Source organism: Rhea pennata, chromosome Z (assembly GCF_028389875.1).
Source record: "Rhea pennata isolate bPtePen1 chromosome Z, bPtePen1.pri, whole genome shotgun sequence".
Lineage (NCBI taxonomy): Eukaryota > Metazoa > Chordata > Aves > Rheiformes > Rheidae > Rhea > Rhea pennata.
In genome coordinates, this window is record NC_084702.1 from 20,028,666 (window position 1) to 20,042,513 (window position 13,848).

The 13,848-nt window shown below is 38.6% G+C and overlaps 1 protein-coding gene across 5 annotated transcripts in view; it reads right to left on the reverse strand.

Annotated features, from left to right (window-relative positions):
- The window catches only part of NFIB (nuclear factor I B), a 170,479-nt gene that overhangs the window by 40,829 nt on the left and 115,802 nt on the right, over positions 1–13,848 (reverse strand). The gene's annotated exons all lie outside the window — the stretch shown is intronic.

A 13,848-nucleotide genomic window follows, 5' to 3' on the forward strand; every position in this document is an offset into this window, starting at 1 on the left:
AGGACATAAATCAGCATCGTATAAGGGTTCTATTTCAAATCAATGGGACTAGCTCATGTTTAAAGTGAAGCTCATTTTGTAAGTACTTCTCTGGACAGGGGCCACGTTGCAGCTTACTTTTGTACATGGACCATGCCACCCTTATCCTTAAGTGATTTTGGCATTTTTCGTATGGTGCACTGTGTTGCGCTTTTCCTGGAGACATTAAATTTTTTTGGAAGTTGAAGATAGGCCCATGATGAGAAATGGGAGTGCCCTTCTGAAAGCAAATTTATCCAGTGCTTTCTGAACCAGCTGTAGCTTAAGCGTGGGTTTTCACCCTGAGAGCTGCACCTACAGCAGGACCTCTTGCACGGAGGGACGGCTTTGCCTCTCTGCTGCTCTGCACAGCCAACACCTGGGGCGGCGCGAGCACCAGACCCGGAGCAGCGCAAGCTCCCTCGACTGCACCTCCCCAGCTCCCCTGGAGCCTCATGCTAAACCTGCTGCCTCCCCCAAGGCTCGCCTCTTTGAGGAGGCTGCCGAGAAGGGGAAACCGTCGGCGAAGGCAAGCAAGTGCTTTACCACAATTCCATGCTTACTCAGTTTTAACAGATATGGCAAATGTTACTGTGTTTTCGTTTTGCTATCATCTGTTGCATTTTTACATTCTTATCAAGGGCTCTGAGTGCTGCCAGAGGCTCCTCTAGCCATCTTAGACGAATTTGGCAAATAAGCTTTTGTCGAGAGAGAAAATGGAGGGATATTTTATTTCTTTGAATCTATCAGCAGAAAGCAAAGACGAAGTTACTAAATGATTATAGTTTTAGTAAACATCATTTATTCTGTTACGCTACAGAAATCCTTTTTAAAATTGCTTTTTTTTTAAATTAAGTCTGGCATAAGTATGTCATGATAAAAGATACATTAATTCTGGAATGCTCTCAAATATTTCATTATGTCTTTATTTTCTGCTCAAATGACAGACTTAGCTTCTTCATTTAAGTTTGTAGTTACATCTAAGAGCACAAAACTTCTCACCCTTCCACAACAGTGATATAGTTTTATAAATACCACAGGACAAAATTAACCAACTATTGTCTTTGTACTGTTGTTCTCTGTGTGCCTAATCTGTCTGTGCAAAAACACTCCAGTGTGCCTGTTAGCTTGTAGTTTCAGCCTCCCACTATCACTCTGTGTCCATCAAAAGTTGTCACATAACTTAGTAGTTAGCAAATACCTTGATAAATTTCTTTGGGGGACTGAGCTTGGTAATACCACATATAGAATATCACAAAAGAGAGGATGTACAAATAGTTGAATTTTATTCCTAATTAAAAGTACTGCAGTTAAGTCTCCCTTAGGAATAAACAAACTAGAGGTTGGAGGTGAAGGATTTTTCACTTATGTAAAGCCCGCATGCAGCAAAAGACCTCTTGGAAGAAAAAACTGCCTAAATCCTGAAGCTCTGCACATGTCTGCAGAGTGGATTTTTGGAGCGCTACTAAGATTTAATTCGGTTAGTGACTGTTTCTTCAATAAACAAGCATGGACTGTTGTGTTTTTCAAAATCAAAATATTTTAATTGCTTGAAAGAAAAATGCTATATGAAGTGCAATGTAATCAGAGTATCCATTAGCCTCCCAGTGGAATCACTAATTCGAAAAGACTTTACTGAAAAGGGGATTGATAACTATTGCAGCCCTAGCATTTTGCTTTAAATTGTGTCTTTTTTCCTGCTCCTATTTACAGAAAAAATATGATTGAAGTCAGCACAAACAAGGCAGTATAAATTACAAAGAAAATACAAAGAACTTCTACTACGGAGATCATTTTCTCATCAAGGTGAATGTCAGCTAGTAGTCAACAATAAAAAATTCAGCACAGCCAGAAAAATATTCATTACCCTCCGAAACAGAGAGTTCAACATACGCTACACAGCGCACCATGGCAAAGTATTTTCAGCGCGATGTCATACATAGCATATGCAGCGTCAAAGGCTTATGGCTAAATTGCGGCAGCCTCTCTGTTAAAACAACGCACTTTGCATGGGGAAGCCATGCAGACAGCCACTTCCCACCCCCCAGCCCGCCTCTTGTTCTCCCCTTGTACGTGCTGACATCGAAGTGGAGCATTCATGTCCTATTCACGGCGGAACAACAGACCCCGCCAACAGGGGTGCCAGGACAATAACTGTTTGTGTAGGCTGGGAAGAAAGACCCCAGCGGTCTCTTTCTCGACCAAGAGAGCAGGTTTTTAGCTTTAGTAACCACACAAACCACGTTTCTTTGGAGCGTTATCAGTTATAAAAACAAAAACAAAAAAGGTGCAAAAAAGGCAAAGACATTTTTTGGCCATCTTTAATTCTGCTCCTGAAAAACACTGCCTTAAATAAAGCAGAATGAGTTAAGGTAACAATGAGACTTCATATGATTTCACTAGTAGCTTCAGCAGAACAGAAAATGCATATTGTTCTCATTTTAAAACATACCTGCCTTTTTCGACACTGTGAGATGGAGGCTAGTTGCTGCATACAGCTTAATTATATACTGATAACTACATAATGAGTGACAAACAGATGTCACAAAAACAAGCTATTTGTTTTTATGTCTGTGTCAGATTCCAGGAATGAAATTCCAATCCTTATTGCTTTGAGAATGAAAATAAAACAGCTTCCAGGGTGATTTATTTTCAGACTTCTGCAAAAATGTTAAGTATATATGAAGAGCAGAAAGATGCCAAAAACAGTTGGACAGAGTTATCAGAAGGTCAACATTAATCAGAACATACTGTGTCCTATCCTGCTTGGAATTTTCTCCAAATGTGAAAAACAGATTACACTTTAAAAAAATTCCCAGTGCTATTCCAAATCATTCTTTCCTGTATGCTGGTATTACCACGGAGATCTAGTATGTATGCACCCAAACGGTGGCATGATATAAATTGTAAAGTATCACATGAAAGATATATATGTTCACGCAAATAAAAAGAGTTAGATCATCTCATCTGCCAACAAGGTAACTCCATCTATACCGGAAGGCAGAGGAGTGCTGCTGTGAAGCTCAGCGTATGTAGTAGTCTGCTCATCAGCAGCTTGCACAAATGGTGCTCCAGATGTATATCTGCTCAAGACAGCCCAAGGCAACAATTTTGATCAATTCTAATGTGATAAAATGCTACAGGAAAAGTGTGCAGAAACATGTTTACGTCAGCCTTTAATTAAATGGTTGTTCACTTCCAAAGAACCTCAGGAATCACTAATGAGACATAAGTTTTGTCAATTTCCTCATCAAAGCAAAGACCATCTTCCTCAGTCTGATGCAGCTTGTCAGCCAAGCAGTTCCCTAGGTAAATGTCACATGGCACCACAAACTGCAAGCCACCTGTCAGAACAGTTTCGCTGGAATCTAGTAGTGATCCAGGGCAAGTTCAAACATCCACTTGCCCATTTCTGGACCCTGATTTGCTTTCTTGTACAGTGCCACAATATGGTAGCTTTTCTCTTATGACACATGCTGAGGAGCAAAGAAGAAATAAAGAATAAATAAATAGTAAATCTGTTTTAATCCTATTTATTATCTCTTCTTATTAATATCTTTTCTATAGCTTAATTTTGTCAGTCTTTCTTTACAAGGCACCCTCCTGTAGACAACAATTTGTTAAAGTTCATTTACAACTCACTAGCGTAGCATTGCCTCCAGAGAAATCAAGACAAATCCATTTTCAGTTTACTGTTTATACAACTGTAGTGAAAGTGGGAGAGCTATGGAGTTCATAGTCTTATTGACAGGCTGTAAGAGACACCTCTTCATGCTACAGTTTTAAAGAAATCAATCATTTCCCAGAAACAGTATAGCTGTATTAATTTTTGCTGCCAGAGTATACTACACACATCACATCCAGCTGGGCCTCACTCCCCATTGCCTCACACATGTGGTAGGTACCCCTGGGTAAAATGCTTGTAAAATCTCACTAAGAGTCTGAATTCATATCAGATAGCATAGTATGATGATGAGTCATGCCCATTGCACCCTGCGGCACAGTGCAGAATTAGTTTTGCTTTACACCAGTGAGTGTGAAGAACAATCAGAACAAATCTGCTCAGAGTAATCAAATTTCAGAGGTGCTGAGCACCTCTGAACACTGATCTCCTTCAACACTGGAGGCAAAAAAAAAGGTATTGTTAGGTCTGTCCCAAAGGTTTGGCATTAGGGCTGCATGGAAACCAAGAATGGAGGAAGCCAAAACATTTTAATTCATTTATCCTCTTCATGCAAAAAAAATTGTAACATTTTTTGTGCATAAATGGAAAAGAAAGACAGATGCGCCTGAACAACTTGATGCCTGAGATTCTCAAAGCCTGGAACAGAGAAGCGCTTGCCTGCGCTCCTGCTCAGCATCAGGCAGAGATCAGGCTTCACATCTGGTTCTCCCACATCCCAAGTCTGTACCCTAACCATCTGCTTATTAGCTAATCTGAGTTCTGTTCTTCCCTCACTATAAATTTTGGACCAGAGAGAAGCCCTCCTAATACTTTTTATTGAAAACATCAGTTTATTTCCATGAAAAATTCCATTTTGATAATCAATGTTTTCCAGGGTTGAAAATCAATAAACACTTCAGATGAGTGGTTCTGTTGGTGACTTCCTGAGACACATGTAGCAGCTTAGTGTGAAGACTCATGTGTATTCTCTTTTGAGAGAAAATACATACATATATTGCAAAGCAGCCATGAGTGTTTTGAATTTAATGAGCAGTCTGAGTGAAAGTTTGAAGAGAGATGCTCTCTTCAAGTTTAAAAACCTGATCTCAATATTATTTTTGCTTCTATATCAAGTGTAGGAAAATATTTTATGTATGCATATTTTATATTTCAATGGACAAGCATTTGGTAATCTCCCATCTTCAAACCCACCTACTGAGTTCCAATGTTATTTTCATAGGCATACCTCCAATACTGAGCAATCCAGTCTATCAGATCATGACACCGGTTTTCTTACCAGTATCCTTCCCCAAGGCTAATCAAAAATTTTGTTTTGCTGTTTTGCCATTTCACAGCAGGTAAAACATTTTATTCTGTTATGTTTTGTGATCAGTGGTGAAAAGCTGGAGAAGAGAAAACAGAGTTTTTTCAAAATAGAGCTTTTTTTTCAAAGCTGTTTTCAGTACTGCAAACTGGAGAGCAAAACTACAATATTGCAATTCAGAGAAACAATGGCAAAACAAGAATGAATTTTTTACTACAACAACTGAATTACTTCTTTGTTCATTCTCTTTTAAATGTTTCAAATAAATTTCATTATTTCATATCCAGTGTTCAAAAAGTATTGGTATTCTTAAATAGATAAGTGATGCAAGAAATTTCTCCCTCTGTAAGAGCCAGAAATCCTTTAGGAGAAGAAAACATGTCCTTACCATCCTTACCACAAGCAAACTTGTGGAGTACTGATTTCCATTGATGCTCTGTCTGATCTTCACATTTTATGGGCTATATTAACCTTGACAATTTTCCTTTCATAAATAGAAAGGAGTGGAGACAGAAGGTAGAAGTGCTAGAAGTGCTGTGTCTACATGCCTTTGTATCTCACAGAATATCAGGAAACTGAAAAGCTCCCTGTACAGACAAGTTATTGTGTTGATTCACTACATCAAGATGGACAACTGAATTTTTTCATTACATTATAGATTATCCTGATTTTTATGAACATAAAATAAAACAACTCAGTTTGGTTTCTGGAATTTTAAGAATATGTATGCTAGTACTTGAAAAGTGTAACTCCAGTGCACAGTTATTTAAGTTAAGGTACTTGGAAAACTGCATACACATTTCTTAAAATTAACATTTTATATATTTTTTAATTTGTCAGGTTAAGCATTTTATAAATCAGAAAAAGAGGAAAGATGTGGAGGTCAAATTAGAGTACTGATATTGAATATATACACATCAAAAGACCCCACAATCCAATTTCAAAAAATGTTTAACAGTAGCATGGGACATACATGCCTAATCCCATAACCATTGTTTGACAGTATCATGACACACAGGTAATTAACTGCCACACTAAGGAGATTATTCCTGTTTAAATTTACATCTATGCCCCCTAACACTAGGCTAAAGCTATGGCAAACTATCCTGTAAGAACACTGGGCAGCAATTCTGCATCCTTTTCCTCCACATGTCCTATCCTGAAGACTGACAGCTTACTTCTTCATCTGAAGGTAGCAGTAAATCTAGCAGGGAAGCTCATAAGCATTGCAAGTATGCTATGCAGCATGACTGTGTAAGGACAATTGCCCTGTCTCCAGCGAGGAGAAAAATACCATTTTCCCCAATGCACCACCCTGCCGCACAAAGCCGGCCAATCTTCCTCACCCTGTGCGCTGCCCACCAAAAGCCCAGGAGACACATCCCACCCCAGGGAGGAGGCAGCAGGGGCTGCAAGTGGAGGGAGGTGGCAACATCCCCACCGGTGCCACAGCAAGCCAGGGGGGTGGCTGGGCATAGCTTCCCCCCACAACAGCCCCTGCTGGATCCTTGCTTCCCAAAACCTCGTGCTCAGCTCATGTTGCCACTGCCTCTGCAGCAGCACAGGGCATGGGATGCCCCGGGGAAGGGGTCAGGAGCAGCTCAGAGCTCAGCAGGTAGCTACCTGCTAGATGTGTTACAGGCAGCAAGGAGTAATGCCCGTTTCAGAAAAAGAGGTAGGTTAAAAAATGTCAGATCAAAAATATGTACTGCTGCTATTGAAAATGTGCTACAACAGATATCTATTGTCACTTCCAAACCCCTATGAGGTCCAAACGACTCTGCACTGACATAAATAACCCTCAGGCAGTTACTTCAGGTTACTTTAGGTACTTGACTATTTTTCTGTTTTACTTCTACACTTCAGAAGCAGACTGGACCATTTCATCATCAATGAATCATTGTTAAGAGATTTAGTGCCAGGTGACATTCGTGATAAAAGAGCATTATGGGAGACTGTGAGAAAATCTAATTAAAAAGCCAAACATATTATACCAGCTTTAGAGTACATTTTAGTCATTTATTAAATTATCCTACAGAAAGTCATCCAAACTCCAAGGAAAACTGTATAACTACAGCATCTTATTAATGCTGAGAATCCAAGGAACCTGGCCTAGCAAAAGAAATCAATATTGTAACCTTAACTGCGAAAGACAAGAAAAAAAATCATGATTTCTAATGTAATAAGATTAAAAAGGCACTTGAGATAAAATAATTTAAGGGAAGCTGTTGATTTAGAAGCTTTTTTTATTGCTACTATAGTCTATATTTGTAATAGTCTAGGATGGCTTAATAGACACGATACATTAATTTAATTATAAATATATCTGGGGAACAGTTTAGAACTGCTATAAAATACACTCAAACATACTGCTTTGAAAAAGTTTGATGTGGTTTGCAGGAAGGCAGTACAGAAACCTTTTCAGATGTATCAGTGTATATAGTACAGAAACAGAGTATCTATTAGTAATGAGGAAAAAGAGATATGCCTAGGAAAGTCATAGTGTTTGGGCTAAGTTCATTTTTTCCCATCCCATGAATGTACCATGATTGGCGAAAAGACAATGTAGACATCTATGATTCAGGGGGTACTCAATACCGATTCTTTGCTAGCTAAAGATAACCTGAACTACACAGGAGAGATTATAAAGAAAAATGTTTTTCTTAGAATTTCTGAGCACCTAGGGATCTGATCACTTTCAAAAATACCAATAAAATCTGTTTCTCAACACTGGAATAAGACAGTTACACACAGTAACCCCTGTGCCAAAAATTGCTTTTCACATACGCATAACTTCAGTAAAAGGACGTTCAGAGTGACTGTCAAGGCAGCAGGATGATGCCATAGTATAAAGACCTTCGCAGAACTAAGGCTGCTATGCGTGTAGGAAGGATATCCTTTTGCACTTACACTCTCTTTTGCTACATACGAGAAATGTATACACTAGCCCTGAGTGCATTCAATTCACTAATCACATATGGAAAATATTAAATAACAGTCCTCATCACAATATGCTTTCCAAAATAAAAGACAAAGAACCTATAATGAGATTTTGTTACAACTTTATTAAGCAAATAACAGCCATTTCGAGGAGTGCAGAAAATCAAAGTTTTTGTGTACTTTACTCTGTATCTCTCACTGTCTTTCTTTCTGTCTGTATTTTTAAATGTTGTATTAATCCTCATTCACTTTGCAGTGTACACAGACTGAAGGAAAAGTCAGGTCCTTATTCTGCCCAGAGCAGAACACCATTAGCTGCTACCCTGAATATTTCAAGAAACTTAAGAATAAGTTGTCAATTGGTCCTAAAGCTATTCTGAACACAGAAGAATTCAGATCTCTGCTGAAATTCCAGGGTCACTGTCATCCCAAGACTTTTTTGTAAGTCATTGCTCTTGTGGCTAAACAAGAGCCACCTCAGCTTACACTTGCTAAGGAAACTGACACTCTCTCTTGTTTTATTTGTGTAGGGAATATAAACTTAACTTTATTCTCACTCAGTAAGGGAGTATATAAACATCTTTGATGTACAAGCAGCTTTACTCACTTTAAGGCAGTATTTGTGCTACCCTGCTCATGGTTTTCTTTTTTTTTTTCTCTGCCTTTTTAAATAAAGGTGCTTTTGAAAGCTCTCTCATCTATTTCACAAACCTAATGCTTTTAAAGCCCTATTGGTAAGAAAGCACTTTTCATTATGAAAGTAATATTTAACTCTCTTCAAGTGCCAGCACTTTGTGTTGTAAAATTGACACTACAGAAACCCAAAGTTCCCTACTGATTTTAAATTTATTCTATCACGGCAGAAATACTGATTTTTAAAAATCGGACATAATGCCTATTTATTGATCACTACCAACTTCTGATTCCTCAACCAAGAAAGAGCAGACACCAATCTGCAACCTCACAGACAAGACTTTCTTGCTAATGCCGGTGTTACCATGATGCCACTTCGAGCAGCAGAGCTGCCAACAGGACAAGAAGGAGAAGCCACAACTAAGAATTTTCTCTGCAAATATGCCTTAAAGTTATTCTTGGTGATGAGTACCTCTTACTACAAGAATGTTAAGACTGTTGATGCTAGGAAAATCAATCAAGAGTTGGCATTTGACTACCGTGCACATAATATATTTCTAAAAACACAGAAAATTCAGATAGATCGACAAGATATGTATAGTTATATATGTGTGTTTGTGTATGTAAGTATACATTGATTAAAGAGTATTCTGAAATATTAAAAAAAAATAGAGGCAGATGCAACAAGTTACTAACAAGACATAAATCACTTTAAAACATGCTTTGACATACAAGGATTTTGAGAACTCAGACTGAGTCAGAAACACAGAAACACATTTAACAGATATTCATCAAGGTAAACCTCTGTAAGATGAATTCATCTGTTAGATGGAGACTATAAGTTTCTAAAGCATTAGCCTTCAGAAGGAGCCCCCGGAGCTGGAAAAATTCCTGCACTCTGTCCAACACAGGCCACTAAGAAGCCAAGGTGGTCTGTCACCGTTCTCAGCTCCTGGACCACATTAACTACTTCCTCTTTTAGCTCCCTCACTTCAGAAATGAGCACGTCCATCTGTGAGAGTCCGTGAGAAGAAGGCCCCACCAGGACAGAGCCATCGGGAAGGACCCCGATGGGGAAGGAGTGTCCGGCGGGCGGGGAGAGAGCAAAATGGGACAAGTGTCCGGAGGGGTATCCAGCAAAGGGGGCCGGGGCCTGAGGAGTGGAGGGTCCAACAGCTGCTGGCCAGTCAACAGGTGAAGGGGGTCCCGCGGGTTCGGTTTTAATGACAGGCTGGCATCTTGACTCTTGACTGTTGGTGGAGGTGGGTGAGGTGTGAGAGAGGGAACATGATGAAGCAACTGTAAAATTAAAATTCACTTCATTGTATATTGACAGTCAGCACTTCTAAACACCTGACTACTACAGAAATCCACATGAATCTCTCCGCTTTTATCATGACAGCGTGCATTGTTGGTAACGCCTGTTTTACTGATTTTCAATATACCCTGTGTTGTAACACTAAAACAGTAAAACAGATCTCAAGGACAACTACCGAACTTGTCTGAGATTTGTCTTAATGCACTTTTGTTAAGCTAGCTTTTAGGAGGAAAGCCATAGGTGCATACATTGTGCTCTACTCTTCAGATATTCCTTCTTGATTATGGGTTAAGGAAAATACATCTGCTTTACTTACCAGATAATAAATCATGATTTTCACCGACCATTCTTTGCCTATCAGCTATGGTCATTTTTTCTCCACAGTACTAAGAGTTTTGTTAATTTTTTTTAACAAATTCCTTTTCAAAATGTGAAAGTCTTTTTTGCCGGTTTTTTTAACTACATTAAACTTAATTCTGCTCAGAATTTCACAAATACTCAGCAAATTTAACTGTGTAGCAATATCAATCTATTTCACAAAATACTAGTATTCCACCGCAGAAAACCCATTTTGATTGATACAGAAAACATACAGAAATCAGTAACAGCAACCTGCAAAAAAGAAGGCTGGCAGAGACTTAGAGCAAGCGATTTTTTACATCCATATATATTTCCAGTTGGTAAAAATATAGCTGAGACGTCATTCAGACACTACTGAAATTAAAAAGACATTCAAATGGAAAAACTGAGGTACAAGAGAGAATAAATAACTTACACAAGATCTTACAGCAGCCACAATATTGAACTCCTAAATGTTGTATTAGGGCTCTATTTACTAAGTAATGGACCATCCTGACAGAAAACTTTGTACTTTCTTAGGGATTTTTCAAGAATGGTTACGTGAAAGATTTATGACAGGCAGAAGATGAAAGAGAAATTTTTGCAATTATAATCAGATGTCTATTTGCGCTGCTGGAAGGAGAGCTCTTTTTTTTTCAAAAAAGGATGCAAATAGAGTTATATATTTTAACTAATTAAATAATGCATCAAGAACAGTACAAACTACAGACTCTTGCCACAATCATTACAAGTATAAAACTAAAAAAGAAAAGATTGTATGATAAGTTTTTTAATCTGTTACACATGTTCCTGCACTTACGTATAATTTCAAAGTATTCACAAATTTTCTCAAGCCAACGAAGTAAACCATCAAGATAATATAATGGCGTCAAAAGCATTTGTTTTCTTTCATAAATATTTATAACTTGGTTTTGATAAATACAAAATAAAATTTACTTTTAATATTAATAGTGATTAAAATTAGAGTTTTTATTTTTTTTAGCAGAATATAACACGTTAGTATCAGAAATACATAGTTCTAACTCTGCTTCAAAGCAGCTGACAGCTGACAAGAATGACAAGTGTTTGTGACAATGACATGCAGGACAATCCTAGGGCACAGGAAAATGAAACCGCCAGTCATAATCTTTTGTGGATTGTTTTTGACTGACAAAACACCATGATTAGCTTTCATTTTCCAGATGCGCTTACTTGCCTTTACTCAGAATTTCATCTTCCAACAGCCATCTCTCCAGAAACAGACTATAAAACACAACACCTTCGTAGTCTTATCAAAACATATTCAGGATAGTATAATAGGAAGAAGACTGGTAACTGTAAAAGGACAAACTCTGGAGTCCTACAGTCAAAAGTAGTGTCTGGTGTGAGGAAAATTTCATTGTAGTTAAGTTAGACTTCTTATTTTCCCATCTGCCACATCCTGGCCTAACTACGATCTATCCTATAGCCACACTCCTGCCCCTCACGGTGCATGCTTACGTGATTGAGAAGTTGCAGAAACTGTGTGGATTACAACAGAATCACTCACGGAGGGTCCTCTCTGGGGGCCTACTCACCTACTAAACTACATAATATTTATTTTTCATAGCAACAAAAGGTTGATCTAACCTAAGCCACGCCACCTTGATTTTTCATCTATCACATTTTTAATGCCAACATACTTCTGTGGTATCTATTAGATTTTATCCCGTTCCTTTTGCCTATCAAAGGGGTTAGATGCCACTTAGATACTCCTGAAACACTCAACCAGTTTATTCAAACCTACTTCAGCAGCCATTGCTTTGCCATTACTGTCTCTAGCTCCAAACTATCTCTGTCATCCTATTTCTGTTACACATGCAGCTGAACAAAGACTAGCCTTCATAATAAAAGAATCATTAATATCTACATAATTTCTATTCCTATGAAAATGTACAATATGTAAGTATACAGATGAAGAAAACAGATGCAACTCAGATCACAAGTTACTTTGTTCCATTAGGTTCAGAATGAGGAAAATGCAGCTGAAATTCATGATGCTGTATCCTAATACTACCTTACTTCTAAATTTGTTTCTCTAAAAAAAGCTAAAATTGCGTTAGGGCAATTTTAGAGTAACAGGGTGAAAGGGAAGCTGCTCACCCATAACTGTTACCTCTGCATATTCTCATTTATGGAAACAGATGTTTCATGACTGGGGGATGATTCACATTTCTGGTGTGGATGACCTTTTGACACTGTCTAGAAGAGTAGCACCTAGTGGGACTACATGAGCATCCCCTGGTGACACTGGGTGACCACAGATGTGATCCCAGATGCTTTATTCTTAGTTTCACTAAACCTTCTATTAAATGCAGATCTCCGTGGGAGAGAGGGAAGTAGTGCCAATGAGCTATCCGGCCTAGAAACCCTATCTGAGCTTTTCCTTCTATTATCTTTGTGCTTGGGGCTCAGGAAAGCAGAGTGCACACTTTCACAAATGTCAGCTTCTGATAAGGCTTCTGCATCTGAAAGGAGCTTTACACAAATATACGCTATTATGAAGATGATATCAAGCATCAGACCACCTAGCTGTGGAACAAATATGCCAGGAACTGCCCATGCCAGTTCCCCAGGAGACCGGGTACCAAGAGCGACTGAGCAGTCACTGCTTTACACTGTTCCCTCTGCAGTCGGATAAACTCCAAACCTGAGTGAAGCCAGGCATAAGTGCTTAGGTGCAAAAAGCTTGTGCTGCCACCAGTGTAAGGTTTTCAGACCAGCCAGTGGTATGCCTGTCCTTCCACAGGAATGGAAGAACATCTTAAGGAGAGACAAGACGAAATAACTCACAGTGTCTCACTGCCAAGTGTTTAGGGATATAGTAAAGGTTCACTACACCCAGTAGTTCTGGAAGACAGCATATTCTCTTGCTTGCAGAGCAACACAAAAGAAAAAAAAAACAACCCACCTTCAAGCCTACCTCTCATTCTTTCTCAAACCATCTTAAAAATAATATATTTCACTACTGACAAACATGAAATAAAGAAGGCTGGTAAAACTGAAGAAATCCAATGTTCAAAGAATACAGTTCTTTATAACCAGGAAGATCAAATAGCTAAAAAAGGAACAGAGATAGTTGGGAACTGCAAAGTCTGTGAAAGTCTGTCTCAGCAGGACTTGGGTTTGGGCAGCCCATGAGGCACTGAATTTCTAGGAAGCCCTTACAGCTCACTCAGCAGCACAGAAGAACTTCATTTCACAAGTAGGGGGTATGCAGAGACCGCTTCAGAGAGGAACACCCAGCTATTTTTCCCACAATCACCCAAACATATAATTTAAAAAGTGAAAAATTAGTTGAGGTACAATCCTCTCTATTACAAAAAATGGTAATAAAGGTGTCATGGAAAACAGACTAGAGTCACAGAGCAGAACAACTTGGACAAAGAGGACAGTTTCTAGGGACTGACAAAACAGTCCTGCTGCTTTGCTGTTCTTATATTTGGTTGCATAAAGCTGGATTTTTAAAACTCAACAGGGCATACTGAAAACAGAAATAAATATGAAAATACTGGAGACCCCATGAGAGGAAAGAACGGAAAAAATAAAGAAGAGGTAAAAAAAAAAAAACAT